At 40.5% G+C, this 19,989-nt stretch overlaps 1 protein-coding gene across 1 annotated transcript in view; it reads right to left on the bottom strand.

Annotated features, from left to right (window-relative positions):
- Window positions 1-19,681, bottom strand: part of STXBP6 (syntaxin binding protein 6) — a 120,106-nt gene extending 100,425 nt beyond the window's left edge. Inside the window, exon 1 of the mRNA XM_040601560.1 lies at window positions 19,562-19,681. The gene's annotated coding sequence lies outside the window, so the exon portion shown is untranslated. The remainder of the gene's footprint in view (window positions 1-19,561) is intronic.
- Window positions 19,682-19,989: the final 308 nt, after the last annotated feature.

Consider the following 19,989-nt stretch of genomic DNA (forward strand, 5'->3'; position numbering starts at 1 on the left):
GAGCCTTGCCAGTTCTCCCACTCTAAATCAAGATTATGAGCTAACCACTTTAACAGCAGCACAGTAATTAGAGAGCCCAACACATCAGACCGGTGTCAATAAAAATTCCTTCTTACTCAAACACAATAGTTCATACATAATAGAATAACTGCTCAGACTGCGACTGATCCTTATCAATGTTTGTCAGCATCCTGGAGGCATAATCCCATTCCAGTGAGAAGATAAAAACGAGCAGACCAGAAAGGAGAATTCTATATTAAATGGTCTTGCTCCACAGTTCCATATGGTACCCATACGGTCAGCAATGAGCAGTCTTCTGAATATCAGGGAGACTCTGGTCCATAAACATGAAGAAATTAAAAGAGAGATCAATCCTTAAAATTGTATGTCTGAACAGAAAGAAAAAAAAAAGTTCAAATAGCATTGTCATTGTACAGGTGAAACTGAAATCAACATTTTCAATCAGATTTTTGAGCAATTTGTGCCATTGTTCAGAAAGCTAAAACTTTCACAGATCACTAGTATATGTAATTATCAATAAGATACTGACTACAAACCTTAATAGCTTGCTTAATTCTACCTCTCAAAATGCTGACTATATATAAGAGACTGCAACTTCTCCCTGAACAGTTATTAGAAATTTTGAGGTCATATTTCATAATAATCCATGGTGAATGTTGAAGTTTTCATTATGTCCATAGGTTTTAACCACTTTTAGTCAGTCAATGTAATGAAATGGAGAGCCTAACTACCCATTGTAAGCAAGCACTGTTATACTCATTGATAAAACAAATGCTGCTGCTTCTCAGCCTTCTCTGTTGCATAAGGAGTCAAAGTTTTGAGATTTGAAACAGAAAATAGCAATAAAATGTAAATAAACAAGCAACTTTGCCAGGCCAACTACAGTGAAGAATTACTGATAGTAGGGGAACACCAAAATAACAAACCAACTTATTTCTGGGGACAGGAGTAGAAAGTGGGGTAGATTTTGTTCTGGAAGAAGTTCAATTCATATTGAAATTTGAAGAACAAATCTGGAAAGATCCTGTCCCTCCTGGGGACAGCTTCAGCACGCATTTACAACTGGTGCTTCTCTAAGCAGTTTGTAAACCATCCCAAGGTAGCCTCCTTCTAGAGGTATTTTTGCCCCCAGGAGATGAAACCAGGAAACATTCCTACATCAGTATAAACCAGAGGAAACTCATCACTTCATGCATACAAGATAAAATAAACAAAGGGAACAAGCTATTCCTTAGCTTGTTTTAATATCCTTTAATCGTACTTACTACTGTCATTTACACCACTCAAGCCTCCACTGCTTCTGTGTAATAGTTTAAAGTCACAAACACTGCTGAAGTACATAAGTATCTTGAAAAGCACAGTAAAACTAGTAATATGTCTTTTTTTTAAGACACTACTTTTCATGTATTTATGTAAAAAAAAATAATTTGAACAGCATTACAAATATAGATCTCATAAACCCACATTTAAAGCAGAAAAAAATTAAGATATCTCTAGTTAGTGCTTGATAATCTTTTAATCTAGTATTTGACAGATCAAAACACTAGACATCTGTCCCTCCAAAAGACAACCATTTACTTATACTAGCTTCAGAACATACAGCTCATGTTTGACAGATACACACGTCCTGTTTGCACCACACTTAATTACATTGCTTCACCAAGCATTCCTCTATTACATGAGCATTCTGGATTACATCCCGGGTTCATGCCCATGCTTGTGACACATTAACATGAGGTAATTGCAGTGCTTATGCACAGAACAAAGGCACACACAGACTCATAGGTCACATGCATCCATGCTAGAATAGCTCAGCACTTTAGGAGCAAGCAGTAGATGGTATGCTGTACCAACTATAAATGGTGGTGCTGAGAAGTGTTACAAGATAGACTCCTTTCCAGCTGCTAAAGAGATCTCACAAACCCATTAAAAGCAGTACAAGGGGATTCACGCAACCTACAAGCAACTGGACAAAATTTGTGTCTATTTAGAAGTGGATTTGAAAACAGTCATTTATACTAAAGTTGCCATTTTTACTTAACTAAAAATCCACAGAGAGCCATCAAGCACCAAAAAGGAGAAGGATACCAGAGACATTGATAGAGCATACTCATGAAGAGAGGTTAGGTGAAGCACTACATGAATCCGGTCACTCTCTAGTGACAGCTGAAATCAAATTAAAAACCTAAGACTCCAACTCGTAATGCATTCCTTCAGTTACTAAGTTTCTGCCCCAAGACTGAACAGTATTTCTGGGATGATGACACATGCTTACTACGCACTTCCAGAAGAGACACAGCTATGTAATATTTCATGTAATTTCCTTTCAGTTTCCCATGAATTACTGAACACGTGAATTTTTTTACCTTGAAGAACAGCAAAGGAAATTTTTAAAAGCAACCTTATATTGTATGAAAAAGCAAGGTGCCAATTACCACCTTTTAGTGCAATCACACAAAACAGAAAGGTCATCTGTGGGCAGAGAGCACATGTCTTCCTTTAATACAAAGAAGCAAAAGATATTATAAGCTTCACTGGCATACGGTAACATTTTAGGCTAAGAAGTAGTCTAATAACACAAAGCACTCCAAATCAAACAAACAAACAAAAAAGATAAAATGAAAAGGTTAATCTTTATGTAATTAGTGGCAATTATGTTCCAAGTATATAAACAGATGCAAACTGAAAACATACTGAAATAAAACACTAGATTTGGAAGTTCACATTCATAGTACCTTTCTGCTGTCCCATGTAAGTTTCCCTCTTTCCATTTTTCTTCTGAGGCAGCATTTCTACATATGATAACAAAGGGGTTATATGGTTTGTCCCTAGTATACTCACACTATTAAAGCAGCAAGAAAACAAAAAAAAGGGAAAAAAGAAAACCCATATGCAAAGGTCACACTTCCAAGCTGTTTTCACTTGGGCATAGCAACAGTATCCATAGGGGAAGATTCCCTTTCTCCTCCTGCTCTATTTCAATATGGCCTTACTTTGATTACATTCATAAACTTGTTTTGCCAAATTGGAAATATCTATCAACACTGCTGTGGCCACTGGTGGAAAATGGTAGGCAAATGGACTTTCTTTGGTTGCTCTGAGGCTAGGATATGGAAAAGTAACACAGAAAAGGATCCTTTCTGTTTCCAGAAGATGATGTAAAGTATCTGTGCTACCAATGAAGTCTAGAATTCAGAGTAGGTCACTGAAATAATCTGCATTAGGCAACCAGCACTGGCATTATTCAAGCTTCAGTATGACATCAATGCTCTTCTTTTAAAACTTAAACAATCATGAGCTCAAATCACTAAACAGGATTGATGCCTAATGACTTGTAGATTAAAAAAAAAAATAAAACAAAAAAAACCCACTTGCAATGAAGCATTTGGTTGCCTTAAGAGACTGCATTTTTAGAGAACCATTCCTGGCAGTCTCACTGTTGCACACACTAACAGAAGATTACGGAAACCTTTTACGAGAGGAACCACCACCACCCGCATCACCGTCAGACAAGGGGCGGGAATCATGCGATTGACTATCAATACAGTCATGACTCTAGTATTTGCCAGGAACTGTCTCTTAGAAGTTACTTCAATGTTTCTTTTTATTATGCAGTTTGAGAAAAAAAGTTTGTCTCTATGCTAAATCAGCACAAGCATCCTTTATCTTTTAACATTATGATGATAATCCAGACAATGGAAATACTGCTTTTTTCACCACAGTACTGCATTCTGTTCATCACCTCTACTACAAATCAGTTGAGCTGTAACTCCTGTCCTTTGTTTACTGTTTGGATACACTTTGAAGGAAAGTTCTCAGCAATTCAAATCCCCAAATTTCATTCCACAACCTGAATACACAGAAGAAACAGTGATCTTACTTCATATAGGAGATTAAATCATTTATCGAATTCCCTAATATATGGATCTTCGGTATGTAACTTTTGGTTTTTTTGGTGGAAGGGGGCAGCAGTATGCAGTTGGCATAGAAGAAAAGGATTTAGGAGCAAAGCATTGGGTCTCAGTACCAGAACCTTGGAACATTACCCACTCCGATCCACACAAGTCTGCATTTATTGGCTTTTTGGGTGTGCTCCCTGAAGGAGCAGAAGTTAGAGAAAAGTGACCAACTGCCACTTCTTACATAACTTCAGTTCCAAAATAAATGCTTAAACTAACCAGATCTTTGAGACCATTTCTTCCAATTCAAATATATTAGCAGACTACATTTTTGAATACTTCATAAAACAAGAACCATAAAAGCATTTTGTTTGAAGAACAGTGTTTTGATGAGAGTGCAATCCAGGACAGTTTAAATAAAATGCCCCCATTGCTATTACCCAACAACACACTTTTAACAAGAATGTTAATTACCTTATTTCCCTTACCTTTATTTAAAGAGAGGGGGCAGGGGGAAACCTACAACACTGCAATCACACATGATTGAAGCTGGTGGTACAATCGTAGTATAACTTCAAAATACAAATGGAAAGGGAGAACAAAGGCCCCATGTGAAATAAACACCCACAACCTCTTCAAGTTACTTGAGTCTAATAAAAAAAGTTTACAAGGTTCTGCCTCTTCCTGGGCTTTTAAAGGAACACTGCACAGTTTAGTTGAAATCAACAGACTATTCTGGCTACTACTGCTGTCCTCAGTGATAAGGAGATCAGATAAATTTCATCTTCCCTTCAAGCCCATGTAATTTGGCTTTCATTCTCTTATTTGTCAATACCCCAAACAGATTAAGAGTAGACTCAGACTGTTGAAATGTAACCCAAAATTTAGAACAGTCCAGTTGTTTTGTGCAAGATACACTTTGTATATGTTACATTGACAAGTTTAGGCTATGATCAGAAAAGTACACAGCCATTCTTTGAGCATGAACACTCTGCAACAATTAGGCTTTGAAGAAACTGTTAATAAGGATACTTTGAGGACACATTGCCAACTTGGCAAGAAGACTCAAGGTTCATGTATCCTTAACTGAACTACCCTCATTGTAATGCAGAAGAATCACACCCATAGGTCAAAAAAACCCTTGCCCAGGGGAAGACCCCTCCCCTGAGCATGCATGATCATAGAAATAGTTGTGTAACTGTATTATAACTGTATGTAAATTACTAACCAATCAGTGTAAAGAGGATAGATTTGAAAAATTACTAACTCTGTATAGATGTATCATGGAAAGTCACATTTGATTGGGCTTACTTTGTGGAATACTACCTTGCCTCTAGCTCCATGCAAACCTGAAATAAGTAACGTCTCCCTGAGCATGTGAAGATTGACATATTGCACACCAGGCCATGAATCTGCTTTTCAGACAACAAGATTCAGAATAGACTTCAGCCCTACTCCTTGGCTATACTCCGTCAGCAGATTACTGGATTTTTTCATACAGTCCTCTCAAACCCAGTCAGCATGGACTGTGAAGCTCTCACAGGAAGGTTGCCCGACTCTCTCCTCCCTTGTACTGCAAGGACAATACCAGCTGTGTTTCACATACAGAGAGAAAGAACTAGGTCCTTCAACCACCAACAGGCTTTCTCTGTCAGGAAGACTCACTCTTCTCAGGATTTTATTTCCCAGTAGTCAAGAAGCCAGCTCACACAGCTGTGTTCAAAGAGGAACTGTGTTGCCTGCATACCAGCACATTTGGTGCCTTATGTTTACTTCAACACCTGTGAGCTTGCCTGAAATATGGGTCAAATGTTTGCAGAGCATTCAAATGTATGTGGTATTCCAGCTTTTGCAAATATGTTAACTGCTTCAAGGTATTTGACACCCAGTCAGCCCAAGGTACAAACACCTGAAGAAGGCATATATGGAAACTGAAATTGCTGCTCACCTAACTGCCACAAGTTCCTGCTCTTCTACTCAAAAAGCAGGTGGCCTGGTTAAATAAACTATGTAAATCAGATTAAAGATCAAACTCAAATGCTTACTGTCCTTTAGTAGTCTTTGCTGCTACACAATAGAATTATTTACTGCTCTGATGCCTTTTCACAACTGCAGTAAGAACAATTCAGATCTAGTATTTCCTCATATGCAGCTTTAGAGCAGTCTTCACTAGAAACAATTCTCTCCTCTGTTCATTTCTGAAAGGAAAGAAAAATGGCTTAACTCAGGGGTTTTGAGCCCTGTTACTATACAGTGGGAAGGGCAGAGCCCTGTGAGAATGTACGCTGAAGTCAAAAGGAAAGTATTTTTAAACAATTTTTCATCAACTAGAAGCCTGCCCTAAAATTATTACAATCTTATTCAGATTACTGTTACTAATATTCTTTTGTGATCAGACTCTTCAATGCAATGTGCATGGCATTCCACACCTTGTTTAACATCAAGAATTTTGCTAGTAGCTTAACGCTTTTTTCTTAAAGTCTCCTTTTAGTATTAAACGTTCATACCAATCATGCTGTAACCTGATTAGGCATCCTGCTGCAACCACAGTGTTTTTCACCACTGTATCCAAGTGAAATTTGGCAAAGGGAGGGGACAGGATATAAGAGAAAGGCAATCCAAGTGTGCAACACCAGGATGAGGAGAAGGAAAGAAGAGAAGGAAATCAAGGAAGTCCTATTATTTTTCCTATGAAGACAAGTGTGCAACAGGGACAGGACACACTCAAAATAAAGGAGAAAATTCTTCCTCCAAGAGGAAGAAAATCCCTAAGTGTCATGCATTCAACGGAGAGCCAGGATCCTGTTCTACACCTAAGTATCTTTAGTTAATGATGCTCTGTGCCTGTTACATTCAATAACTGGAGAAATCCCTGAGAGAGATCTTCAGGACAGGTAGTAAAAGCATCATCGATAATTCTTTATATTTAACAGCTCTTCCAGCAGCTCTCATATTACGCAAGGAGGATTCTGCCATGCATTTTATCATAGACATTACTACTAATATAATACATTAAACAGTATAAACAAAAGACAAAAGCAAAGAAATTCAAACAAACAAAAAATTATCCATACACCATAAAGATCATAAGGCACATATTTGCTTTGCAAATAACATTTTCACACCTAGTCTGGTAAGGGTCAGTTATTATGCTACCATCAGTGCATTAACTTTCTGATATTTGAATATGGCAAGTTTTAGTCTTTAAAGCAGACCACCTGGCTTACAGAATTCTTCCATGTTCATCAGCACCTCAGGTCAAAGCCAGACCTACATTCCTCACTGCAGTTTCACAACTGATTCCCAAGCCATAGCAAAAACACCCTAGAAACTTAACAGGTCTGAACTAAAGCCTTGGCAGACATGAGAAATGTTAAATTTTTTATTATTTTTTTTTTTAAGGAGAGTGTTTATATGCAATGCAGATACACAGTATGTATTTGAGGAGTGATGCTGAGCGAAAATATAAACTAAGAGACTAAATCCAGCATAAAAGGTACAGTGAGGCCACTGATGAATCTCAACACATACATACAGGCAAAGAAGTTTCAAACAAAGAGAACTACTGAATATCAGGCCCATTTAAGTTTGATGACATAGCAGGTACATGCACATATCTATGTATGCTTTCTTCTGGTCATTCTCCGCTATGGCAGCTGAACCTAGTCTTCCACAAGTTCAGATGTTTTCATCAAGATTCCAATAGCACTGAAAGCTTTTTAAAAATCGGGATACTATCAGGGTTGCTGTACTTTAAAAATCTTTATTATTCCCATTTATATGTTAGAAAGGTTTCAAAGAATAAAAACAGGAGTCAACTAAATTTTCAAAGTTAATGTCCCAAAATGCTCTGTAGAGGGGAAAAAAAAAAAAATCAGCTTAGTTTTTTTTTTCTTAAGAACAAAACAAAGGGGAAAAAACCCACTAAATAAATGAACACCCACATGCAACAAACGAAACAAACCAGAAAACCCAACCAACCAACCAGAAACCCTACATATTACTCTATTTGCCTGAAGAAACAAGTGTTTCATTTGCAAAGTATACCTGTCTTAATGGCTACTGAATCTATTACTATTTGAGAATTAAATTTTATACAGGAAGTATTGCAAGAACAGACAGGCAACTCTGGTAAAATCAGCATCTATAAGGCAAGAGCCATGAGCATAGGCACACAGCATCATACAAACACTGTTCTCAACTTCTTAATAGGCTTTAATTTCATTTGTACAAGGATACCAATTTGTCAAAAGGTACATCGTTATGAGAGCTGCTTCTAAATCCGCATGAGAGATTCTGCAATTGAGGACAGAGTTAAGAGCATTCTGTGCTTTTAGTTACTATGCCTAGAGATGCTTCATTCTTTCCTCAAAGAGCAATCTTTTATATGGCCATCTGCACAGCAAGTGAAGAAAGCGAGGCATGTTTTTCAAATAAGGATGATATCAGAAAAATGTGGGTATAGCCCTAATAACCAGATGCATACTTTGAATCTTTGCAACTCATTATTTTTAGTTGCTCACTCAGCTTGACATCATTTATATACTTGAGAGAGACTATATGTTTACTGTAGGAAAGAATAATTGCATAGGAACTCCAAAGAGAACTGAAAGATTTCCATCTGGAATCAAGCAAGGATCTACTGTTGAAAAGCCTTCCAAAAATCTCAAAATGTTTTTTTGCCTCAGTTGTCCATTCAGTCCAAAGATTAAAAAAAAGTATTTATTCTATCAACACAGCAGACCAGCCAATAAATCATCTACTAAGATTTATGTTATCAACACAAAAACGCAACAGTGCTCTGAGCACTTTCATTCTCAGGTCTTCTGTGCACTGGCAATAAAATGAAACTCTTCAAACAGACCGCTGGTTTTATTCAGCTTCATACCCTAAACATGAGAGGATTTTTACAGATACCTGAATTTAAGACAATTCGTATTTGATTTAAGTCCACACTTCTTCCAGCCTTTCGTTTCAGGATTTGCTGAAACAAGTTATCCAGCTCTGCTGATTTAAAAGTGTTTACTCCTAACAGCTATTATTTACTCAATGTGGGTGAAATATTTCACATTCTCCTGTCAGAGAGTAATAACTTATCTGGAAAGACTCAAAACGTAACAGTGGCATTTGGAGAACACTTACCTTTTATCCCTTGTCATCAGTAACTTCATTGTTTCATTTAAAAATATGCAACTCTCACAAGAACACTAGAAGAAACTTAGTGAAAGGGAAGAAAAGTGCGGAAAGTAGAAAAAAAACAGAAGCTTGAAGGGAAACATCTCTACCCAAAGGATACCTTGTTTTCAAGATAAGCTGGAAAAGTCTGATTATTTAGATAAGAACACAAAATGAGGAAAGGGGAAAACTAACCTGTCAATGGAGGAAATAAATCTCTAGTCATTTTTTTTTGTCCAAAGATGCAGAAGTTAATGTTTAAGGAGAGGCATGACAGGGAAATACACACCTAAGCCCCTTAAGAAGTCCCAGGGGACTGCTAAATGAGGTTTGAAAGAGAGCAGCCTGATGATTAAAGACACATACAAAGGAATACAAGATGAGAAATGCTGAAAAAATAGACAATTATAAAGACAAAAAATACAGAGTGAGATTAGACAGAGCAACACACAGCTGAGACCAGGTCACGGGAATAATGGGACATGTCTGAGGACCACTGAACCAGTGCTACTGGTTCATTAATCAGATAAACACCTCCAAGAGCGTCCGCACCTTGGGGTCAAGAAGGCTACTCATTGCACCCCTCTGTGTCTCAGTAGTACCGAAGTCTCACTTGCTCCCATGTCAGAAATGTTTGTGAGGGACTGCTGGACTTTCCATAAGTCCTGTAATACCTCTTTTCCATTTTCAGAAGAGTTTATTCAGAATAGCTTACTGCAATACACTGTATCACAGTTTCGGTGCCATTTTTCTGGTCCCTACTACTTTTCTGGTCCCTACATTCATAGGTCAATGAATGAAATAAAAGGGATTTTTCTCTTAGTGCTAGCAAAATTATGCATTTACCCCGCTTTCCAAAGAGTAAGGGTCCCTCTAAAAGCCATAATAAACATAAACTGTCACCTCTGTATCATACCACCCTTTTGGAAGGGGCAGAGGAATGCTGAAATAAGGCAAAAACGAATATGAGCACCCACGTCGAAGCTGGGCACTTCCTGAAATTCAGACAAGCCTATGTTGTAAGGACATGAAATAAATGCACATAGTGGAGGGAGCATACAGAAAACTAACCCTGCTTTGTCACCAGCAGGAAGTGAGCAAATGCACTTGTGTAACTGGCCACCAAACCAGGTCCCTGCAAAACGCTCATACACTTCACGGGTGGCTTTTATTGCTCCACCTGTGAAATTTCATTTCCTTCTGGTGGAGAGACAGGGTACGTGCACAAACATGAGACTACAGAGCAAGACACAATAATAGATGCACAAAAAAAATGTCCACATACATCATTGCCTATTTTACTCTAGAAACCTAAGTAACTGGCTTGTTATAAACTGGAAAGGGGAAGAAGTTTGTGTTACCAACTGGGCAAGACTCTCCATGGCGTAAAATCCATAAATTCAAATACCAAGGGACTTCATATGCACACCAAATCAATGTCAAGTCTTTTACTGAATTGCTTAAAAGATAAAAATAAAGGCCGAGACACTGGCAATCCATAAAAATGAAAATAGAAAGATGCATTATTATCACAATTTTACCACTGAACTATAACATGACCTGAAACAACTCATTTAAGGTCATTTATATCGGCAGCAAATGAGGGCTCACCCCACCTAGAGCTCAGCATCTGGTAAGCACTTGTGGAACCTCAGGTGTTAGGTGCTGCTGAACACCGGGTCAGTGATACAGGGTTGCACAGCTGCATTCCTCAGCCCAATCTTCTCTGAGATGGGGCTGTAAGGAAGCTTCACTTAGCACTCAAAGTGGTACCTGGGTTACTGGCAAAGACAACCCATTCCTGCACTTTTCCCAGTAACTAAATGGAATACAAAGAACAAATCCCAAACTGTACACAGTCAGCTTTTAAATTAATACAACACTATTTTCACACACAAAATATAGTCAATATTTAAAGTTACTCCAAGGTTTCAGATAAATAATTTGAAGACATCAGCTATTAGTGATTGAAACTAGCACCTAATCACAAGCTATTTCAGCATCTTGACTATACACTGCTTCACAAGCTTCCACAGGGATTAAACATGACATAAACAAGTGTCCAGTACCACTGCAGAATTCCCAGTTTTATTTACCCAAACATCCAGAAAACTAGAGTCAGCTCCCCAATAAATCAGTGGTGGGAAGAGGAATTAGTTGCAAACATATTCTTACCAACCCCTCAGCCGCAATGCAGAAGCACTGTTACTGTGCTCTAGGAACAACAGAATCAAGCCTCACCTCAGCCCCAGACCTGCACACTCACATACGTAAGTAGCCGTTTCTGTAAGAAGAATGAATTTGAAGATTCATACACAACTATAAGTAGAATTGGACCCACAGATATCTGGAACCACGATAAAGGACTTCATATCATTAGCACTGATTCTCCCACTCCAAAACATTACTGTCTCTTTCACAAGAGTAACCACCAAAAAAATAAAAAAGCAGGTTCATTTTACTGTCAAATAGGCATGTGTGTGTACACACACATTATATATAGTATAAATACACACACTTTTTTCTTTTATTAAAAAAGTAAATAGAATCAAGACATTTCTTAGGTGACAGGTTATCTTTGAAGTTTTCATGAAAGAAAATTAAAAGCTATCAGAATCTGAAATACTTTAGCAACTGAACAGAACCTGAAACTAGTAGTCTTTGATGTAATTCTTCTGAGAACCTGAAGATGCCCTATACATAGCTCAGATCTACTAGATTCCTTAATCAAGGTATAGGCATATTGGTTTCTTACTCCTTTAAGGGCTGGTGTATTAACCTTCTGTCAGATAAGGGCTTTGAATTAAAATAGCACATTAGATATGCAGGTTTTACTCTTAAGATGTTAAATGTCCTATCTGAGATCACATCAAGGTATTAAAAGTAAGTTACAGATCTCAACTTCGTCCTGAGAAATTTCACAGATAATGAATTCTCTTACCCTTACAAAGTCTTCTCAAGAGGCACCCCTGTGCAACTGATCCCCTGGGCTGGAGTCAAGAACCATCCACTGTTGAGTATTACCTTGGCAAGTTGGGGCATACAGGAATGGTGGTGTGCTAAGATGTGTAAACGGGATGTAACTCAACAGACATAGCTAGCAACACCTGATGCGGTACAGTCACAAAATTGCATTGCCTTATTCCCAGCTCACATAACTATTTCTGTTCAGGCATCTTAATACTGCTTAGCGAAGTAATGCCATCACTATTTTGTGAAACACTACAATGCTCCAATTCATGCCCTCAGGGCTTCAAACTCCTTCCACTGAGTAGACAGGAACGCAGACACCTGAGGTCAGGGGATAATCAGGTGCCTGAAGTAGACAGCATCAGCTCACAAGGGTCAATGCAAGGCCTCACATAAAAGACTCTACTTTGAAGCCCAGACTGAACCACAAAAGCAATTTGTGTCTAACTGCAGGTTAATTAACAGATTTGTAAGATGCAACCAATCACCATAAGAAAAATCCTTAATCTGAGATTTTGACATTTCAGGAATTGATTATATACTGTAACTATAGTTTTGGCATCTGAGAAACATATGTCGCCTAGTCCCATAGTTACATATTAAAGTGATGTCTGAAACCTACCTAAATACATAGGAGATAGAAAAGTAAAGCAACTCCATGGGGCAAAGCACACCTAGCTGTGCTCTTCCAAGTCCCAATGAAGTCAACTATAGCCTTTTCTCAAATTAAGTCAGAATCTTCAAAAAACACACTTCAATCATGAATTTCTGTATGCATATTTCAGGCCCTGGTAAATTGAAAGTGATCTGAATAGCCTACCTCAAAGCAACCATAACATAGCCAAACTAGTTTGTCATCCAGAATTTTTTTAAAAAACATGTAAATACTCATTCTTGGTTGCATTTTTCAAATACAGATCATGCTACATGACCAGCGATGTGGGAGGTACCCAGCACTTCATATGCCGTTGAATCATTCTCTGCCTGACAATCACTTCTGAACAGCTGCAAATGCATACAGGCTACAGTAAAACTGATGCTTTAAAAACGTAAATGAACAATTGACACGTGATTTCAATTCTCTTAAGCTGGAGTTTTACTAACAGTTAAGAATAATCCTTCCCCAAACAACATACTGGAAGTGTGTTTATAGTGAAACTGAATTTATTTTTGTCTTGATCTGTAGAGAAGTTGTTTGAGCACAATTTAAGATGGCTCAGAAAAGGCCCCCATTTAAGACGGCTCACAAACATTAAGTTGGGAACATTTCAGGTCTAGTAACCAAGAATTTCATTCCATCTGTGAATGCCTCTCTGACCTCACTCAGCCGACTGCTTACAAAACCAAGGCAAAAGAACAAAACAAAACTTTCTATGTTTGGTATTCACTCTTAACTAGTGAACATTTAAGTTTCCAAGCAGCAATTTCCTTTCTACATCTCCTAAAATAAACAAAAAAGCTTCCTAAAGAGAAAGGTGTGACAGAACTTAAAAAAGGGACCTCCGCAGGTCCCATCCAACCTCAGCTGTTCTGTAATTCTGCGATCTTCTGGGGGTTTTGTATTTTAAAGTCAGATTGCTTTGTTCAGGCAATCACTTCGGTGTCGATACAGATTTTAAAAATGACAAAATTAAGCTATCAATTCTGAGTTTCAACACCTACCTTTAAATCTGTCCTTAAGAGACCAAAGGCAGCTGAATAAAAGTTCTTCTGTTGGTCTTTCCCCACGCAAAGATGCCAGACACTTTTTGCCTCTTTGAATCTCATAACTTGCATCCAGTGAAGTGGCAAAGGCCAGAGCTACAGAGCCCATCTGCAGTGGCTGCCTATCAGCTAGGAACTGACAGCCACCAGGAAGCCAGAAGTCCCTTTGCATAGCCAGGCACCAGTGGAGCCCATCTCTGAGCATCCATCCCTTCCCCGGTGCATGCTGCCTGAAAGACGAAGGCCCCAACATGGACATCTACAGAGCAACCAGGTGTACGCCATTAGAGGGTAGAGCAGATTACTAACCTACAGTGAATGAACTCCCACTCCACAAAACTAATTGCAAGTGTTTCTATTGAAGTCACAAAGGTGCTAACAGACTAGTCACTAACCTCTGGGCATATCAGAACATTTGGACACTTTTTATTACAGTGTCAGGACCCTGCCAGGCCAGCTCATGAAAATAAATAACAGGAACTCACTTTAACAGGGTAATACTAATCTGTCAATAATTGGTCACAATCTTTCTTCCTATATATGACTAACAATAATGACCTGAGCACTGTGTCTCTTTAAACAAAGACAGAAAGTTGATATGCTCAGATAATGACCCACAAAGGCAAACAATGCAAGAGGAAGCTTGTGAACATCCTAGAACTTCTACTAATTTACCAAGAGGGAGTTTCCAAGTGTGGATCACCTATGTCCAAGTGTTTGCTTTTCCCCTCCTCTAAAACACAGTAGCAAGTGGAAAGGTAGAAACAGAATTAAAACACACAACAATTTTGCACTTCAACAATCCTGAAAAAAACTGCAAACTTAGGGAATTACTGTTTTGTTTCTGTAAGCAAGTAATTGCAAGATACAAAAAAAGTGTCTTCTAGAACAGCCTACAAGCATAACACAGAATTGTCTGTGAAAAGCAGACCCAAAACCAAAATGTATAAGTAACAAATACGTTGGCTAGCACAGTTTGAAAGAAAAAAATAAGTATTTACTAGATCTTTTTTGCAGGTAAATTGCAGGCAAGCACCGAGTTTTATAAAAGTTACATTTCTGATTTTACCTTATGGTTGATGCTTCACACAAAAGGAATTGTTTCCACAGCAGCAAGATTTTATTAATGATTTAACCAAGTTTATTTTGGATCAGTTTAATTGGAACAGGTTAACTTCTTACACTGAAATCTAATCCAAAACAAGTTTATTATTTATTACTGATACAGGTTTAACTGAACTGGTTTATGCAGAGACAAGACAAACTGAACCTACCCACAAACCTGTTTTGCAAAGGCTCCATCCAAAGCATTTGATACTTTTATCTATATCTATATATAATACCTGCACATAATATATACACACATATATAATTTGGGGGGGTCTCTTATTATTAACAGATCTGGTTGTAATTGTACCACATGAATTTCATGCTACTTGGGAACTTCACAGATACAAAAATAACATGCAACCTGTAAGAAAAAAATAAAGAAGGGAAAACATCTACAGTTACTACAAAACATAGTTGGGGGTGGGGGGGTGCTGGCAGCTGGACAGGTCTCCTGGAGCTGGTACTGCTAGAACCAAGTTTAAAAGGCAAGAAAGAAAAAGTTTAGGCTCCTGGTTTATTAAGGAAATCAAAATGTTACAGATCAGAAATGCCTAGATTTCTTCCCTTGGGGCTACTGTCATTGCATTACCACTACACATAAAAGTCAGAAGCTCACAATGTTCAATACACACACACATAAACCTAGGTCTTCCAAGCATCAGAAATGCAATACAAATGCTATCTTGTAAAGAACACAACCCGTCCTTCCAGGAACATTACGGTCCAAACTGCTCCCTGACCTACAGCATGGTTGGCAAACCTTTCCCATCATTATCTGACAAAGAGAAATTATGAAAGGCAAAGTAGAAACACATAATATTATTAAGCTAACCTACAGTCATGCAATTCCATTTGCAAAGGAATTAGTATCATTTACACTTATGACAAAGAAGCCCAACAGCATCATCTGTATCAAGACCTCAGGTGCAGAGGATGTCTGCCTAAGCTTAAGATGGAAAAAACACACCTTAATGTTCAACTATGAGCTCTAAAGAGTCACAATTAACGACTCATGCCAAAAGTTAACTGGGCCTCCAGTAAATGCATACTGGGGAAAGAGAATGGACTACCAGAAAAAGATATTTTTGAGATGGAGGGAAGGGTAGTGGCAATTTTGAAAGAGTTTGAATACAATCATTTTGTAAAATGGTCTGGTCTTTTTTCTTCCCCCAATTACCCAGTGAGTACATTTCACAAATTTCTGATATATATAGCCTCAGAAATGCATTTGTTTCCTGAGAAACCACCTTTTATTTCTCTGAGAGCAGCTTACTTGGGGGAGGGGGGCGCAGCAGCAGCAAGAGGCAATGTCCTTCACCCCACCCCACTAAAACCAGAGTTCCCCCCCTTCACACTACAATTCTAAATGTTCAATGACATCATTTGGGCAGGAAAACCAACAGTCCCTTCTCTTGTTAACAAAATTCAAAACAAGAAATATGTTACTGTTTTGCTCTCCTTCTATCCAAGTTTAAGAAATTTGTCAGGGACACACAAAAAAAAAAACAAACCAAAAAAAACCAAAACACCAAGAACTGCTTTAGTTATTCCCTATTAAAGATTTGTACAACCAAGGAATACTACATGAAAAGCAACCAGAAACAGTAGGTGATGTTTATTAGCACTGGTAAGATCCTAGTTTTACTCTAGTTTCTGTGTCCTGACTCGGGACAAGAAACGGTCAAACCAAAAGCCTAAATTTAAACACATTTTTATACAGTTAACACAGCACTGCTTGCTGCAGTCATGTGCAAAAGTGTATTAATGAATTCACCAGTGTATCTGGCTACAATACAAATTAATGCCAAGGCTTTTTAGTTCATCCATTTCTCAAATCCCCAACATCACTAGACACTGCCAATCAAGGACTAAGCAAATTAAGTGTTCTCTTGAAGGACTTGATTTGTCTCTGTACACATATTTGCTAAAGCATTCCTGTTTGGTTAAAAACAGAAGGAATCAATTTGTCTTACCATCACGTTATCCAAACACAAGCTTCCAAAACTGTGATTAAAACACTTTCGTACAACCTTGGCAATGTTAACTTCCCAGCCGTGCACTGGAAAGCAAAAGTTACAAAGGAAGAAAATAAAGAACAAACAAATGCACTATTATTTAGACAGCATATCTCCCCCCAAAACAGATCAACAGCTATTATTTTCCAGAGTCAGCATTTCACATAATTTTATTCATAACAAAAATAGAAGTCATCTTATCCCATATAGTTTTAAAAACTGGGGTTTTTTAAAAGATATTTTTAAGTTCTCTAAAATGTACTCTTTAATCTACCAACAATACAAACACAAGAAGTATCTACTGACAAACACATCTTATTTAAGAAGTGAACTTCCAGTACAAGTACCCTGAAGTAGTGTGTAATGAAAAGATATTCAACTAGGAGGGGAAAAGAAACAAACAACAAGACAAAACAAACAAAAAAATAACCACAAAAAAACCCACCACACACACCCCAAACCCTTCATACTGAGTATTTTATAAATAGCTTATTTTTTGTATTATCCTCACTGTTTCTGCATGCACAGAGGAGGGAGGTGATGTGAATATACACCTGAAAGAAAAAATACAAAATACTCCTCCTTGAGCCTACTGTAGCACATGTTATTGTGTTATCATCACAGTTCCCTGACTCTAGATGTTCAGATCCGGACCACATCCAGAGGGACACTCACTTGGAAGGTAAATGAAACAGAGATGAGAAATCATGTACAAGTTAAAAGCAACCTCAGTCCCCACAGCAAACACTCTTGCTCAGGGCTAAAACACTCCTTACTTTCCATAGCACAGTCCTTCACAGACCTTTTCCCACCTGGAAATTCCTCCACCTGGGGAAGCTATCACAAAATGGTGATTGGACAAAATTCCAGAATGGTGCTTTCACTCCACTCTAAAAACACCACAATATTTTTTTCTATTTTCATTGATTTATCTTAGCACATCGTTAAAGGTGCCATCCGACTTTTAAGACATATTTTCAAAGATCAAGAATATACACAAGGGAGATCAGCATGGCATGACTACATCGTAACTGCATTCCCCCAGGCAGAAAGACCCTAAAACATCTCACTGGAAGAGACCCTTTTCAAGTAATTTATCAAGCAAACTACCATCAGCCCCATGGGGGATCATTCTTCCTAGGGAAAAGCAACTGTAAAATTATATTTCATGGAATAGAGGAATCCCAAATCACTGTCATCATTATTCACACTCATAAACTGCAAGTATTTCTTTTGTGTTCATTACTTAAAAACTCCAAATGCGGTGTTTTTTGAAGGCCTCATTAAAACAGCTAACTATGCTTACAGAAAAATTCAGGACTTAAAGGGAGCTTGGAAACTACAGACGTGCAAAAGAAACCTATGACTTGCTAACTCCATGCACCACCAGCAAGGTCCAACTTCCCTGCCCTCTGCTTGTTCATCTCTCATAGAAGAGACGGCAGGTCAGAGACCACCTTTACAGTTAGATCCTGCAGCTCTGCTTAGATGTCATAATCAAAAGAGAATGAAGATACCATATTGCCACCTTCCAGTATTTCAGGATGGAAAAGGTCCTGCCCGCCTCAGTAACGTTAAGCACAAAGCAATGCCAGATGAGCCCGACCACATCAGCAACTCCTAAAGCTCCTAAGAGAGGCGTCATGGGCCCGAGGCGCCCGTTCAAGCAGTGAAAAGCAGTAACACTAGTTCAGACTCACAAAAGGAAAAAAGCTAAGCTAAAGATATCCTAACAGGCAGCTTATATTTAGAGGAAGATAGGGGGATTTGCAGAGTGATGTAATTCCTAAAACACGAACTCCTCTGTTTGACAGAAGGAAAAATGAGATGAAAAGAGAATAACACATTTCTCTAAGTAATGGTAAATATTTCCTTGAACTTCAGGCTTCGGCAGCATCAGAGCAACACAGGATGGTGAAGCAGGCAGATGCAAGTTTTACTTTTCCTTTAGCAAGCTAGTTGGAACAGAAGGCAGGGATGCAGCGGTGGCCGACTCACTGAACTGTCAAGGTTATTCCTAAAACACTGTGCTGGAAGGAGACCAGCAGACCCGCTTAACGTTTGCCGGCCGCTTCTGTGCTGCTCCTCACCACACGGACAGCCTCCCCCCGGGGGAACGGCGGGGGAGCACCGAGCGCTGCCGGGCTGCACCCGCGGCTCCGGGCAGCACGCAGGCTTTCGGCCGGCGGCAGAGCGAAGCCTCCCGCTGCGGGGGTGCCTGCAGGGCCGGCCCCCGCCCCGCCGCCCCGCTCCGACGGCGGGGGACGGAGTCCTGCGCTGCCAGACGCGCCGCTCGCCTCAGCCCCGCCGCCCGGCGGCCGCCGCTCCCCTGCGGCCGGGGCTCCGCGGGCTCCAGCAGCGGCCACCCCCGCCCCGCCGCGCCGCCCGCGAGCAGCCGCCTCCCCTCGAGGGCGCAGCCCCGGCTGCCTCGGACCCGCGCTCCCGGCGCCGGGGTGCAGGCGGGGAAGCGCCACCGCGGAGTTCATCGTTAACTCGCTGCCCCGCTTCCTCAGAGAGCTCCTCCCGCGGGCGCCGCGGCAGCCGGCAGCCCCAACGGGGCGGGCGCGGCGCCACCACCGAGGGAGCCGGTGGGCACGGACCCCCCCCAGCCCCCCAGCGACCGCGACCCGCAGCACAGGGTGCCGTGCCGTGCAGCCCCACTCCTACCTTCCCGCCGGCCTGGCCCGGCTCCTCTCCTCGCCGCAGCAGTGCGCGGCGCCCCGCGCGGAGTGCCGTGCCGTGCCGTGCCGTGCCCCGCGGCGGCAGCCGCCGCGCTGCCAGCGCCGAGGCGTGAGGGCGGCCCCACGTGCGCTGGCTGCGCCAATCGGGGCCGCCCGCGGGCCGCCCCCCGCCCCCACCGCCGCCACCGTCCCGGGGCGCCCGCGAAGCGGCGGCGGGCCGGGCGGCCGCGGGAGCGGCGGCAGGAAGCTGGTGTGGGAGGCGGCGGGCGGGAGCGCGGCGGGACGGGGGTTTGGGATCGCTGGAGGGGAGGGAACAAAGAAACCCCAAGCGCTGCCGGCCGCGGGCTGGGCGCCGCTTCCGCGCCCGCGGGGCCGCCGCGCAGCCGGAGTGGCGGGGGGAGCGCACCGGGTGAG

This window comes from Falco naumanni, chromosome 7, assembly GCF_017639655.2.
Source record: "Falco naumanni isolate bFalNau1 chromosome 7, bFalNau1.pat, whole genome shotgun sequence".
Lineage (NCBI taxonomy): Eukaryota > Metazoa > Chordata > Aves > Falconiformes > Falconidae > Falco > Falco naumanni.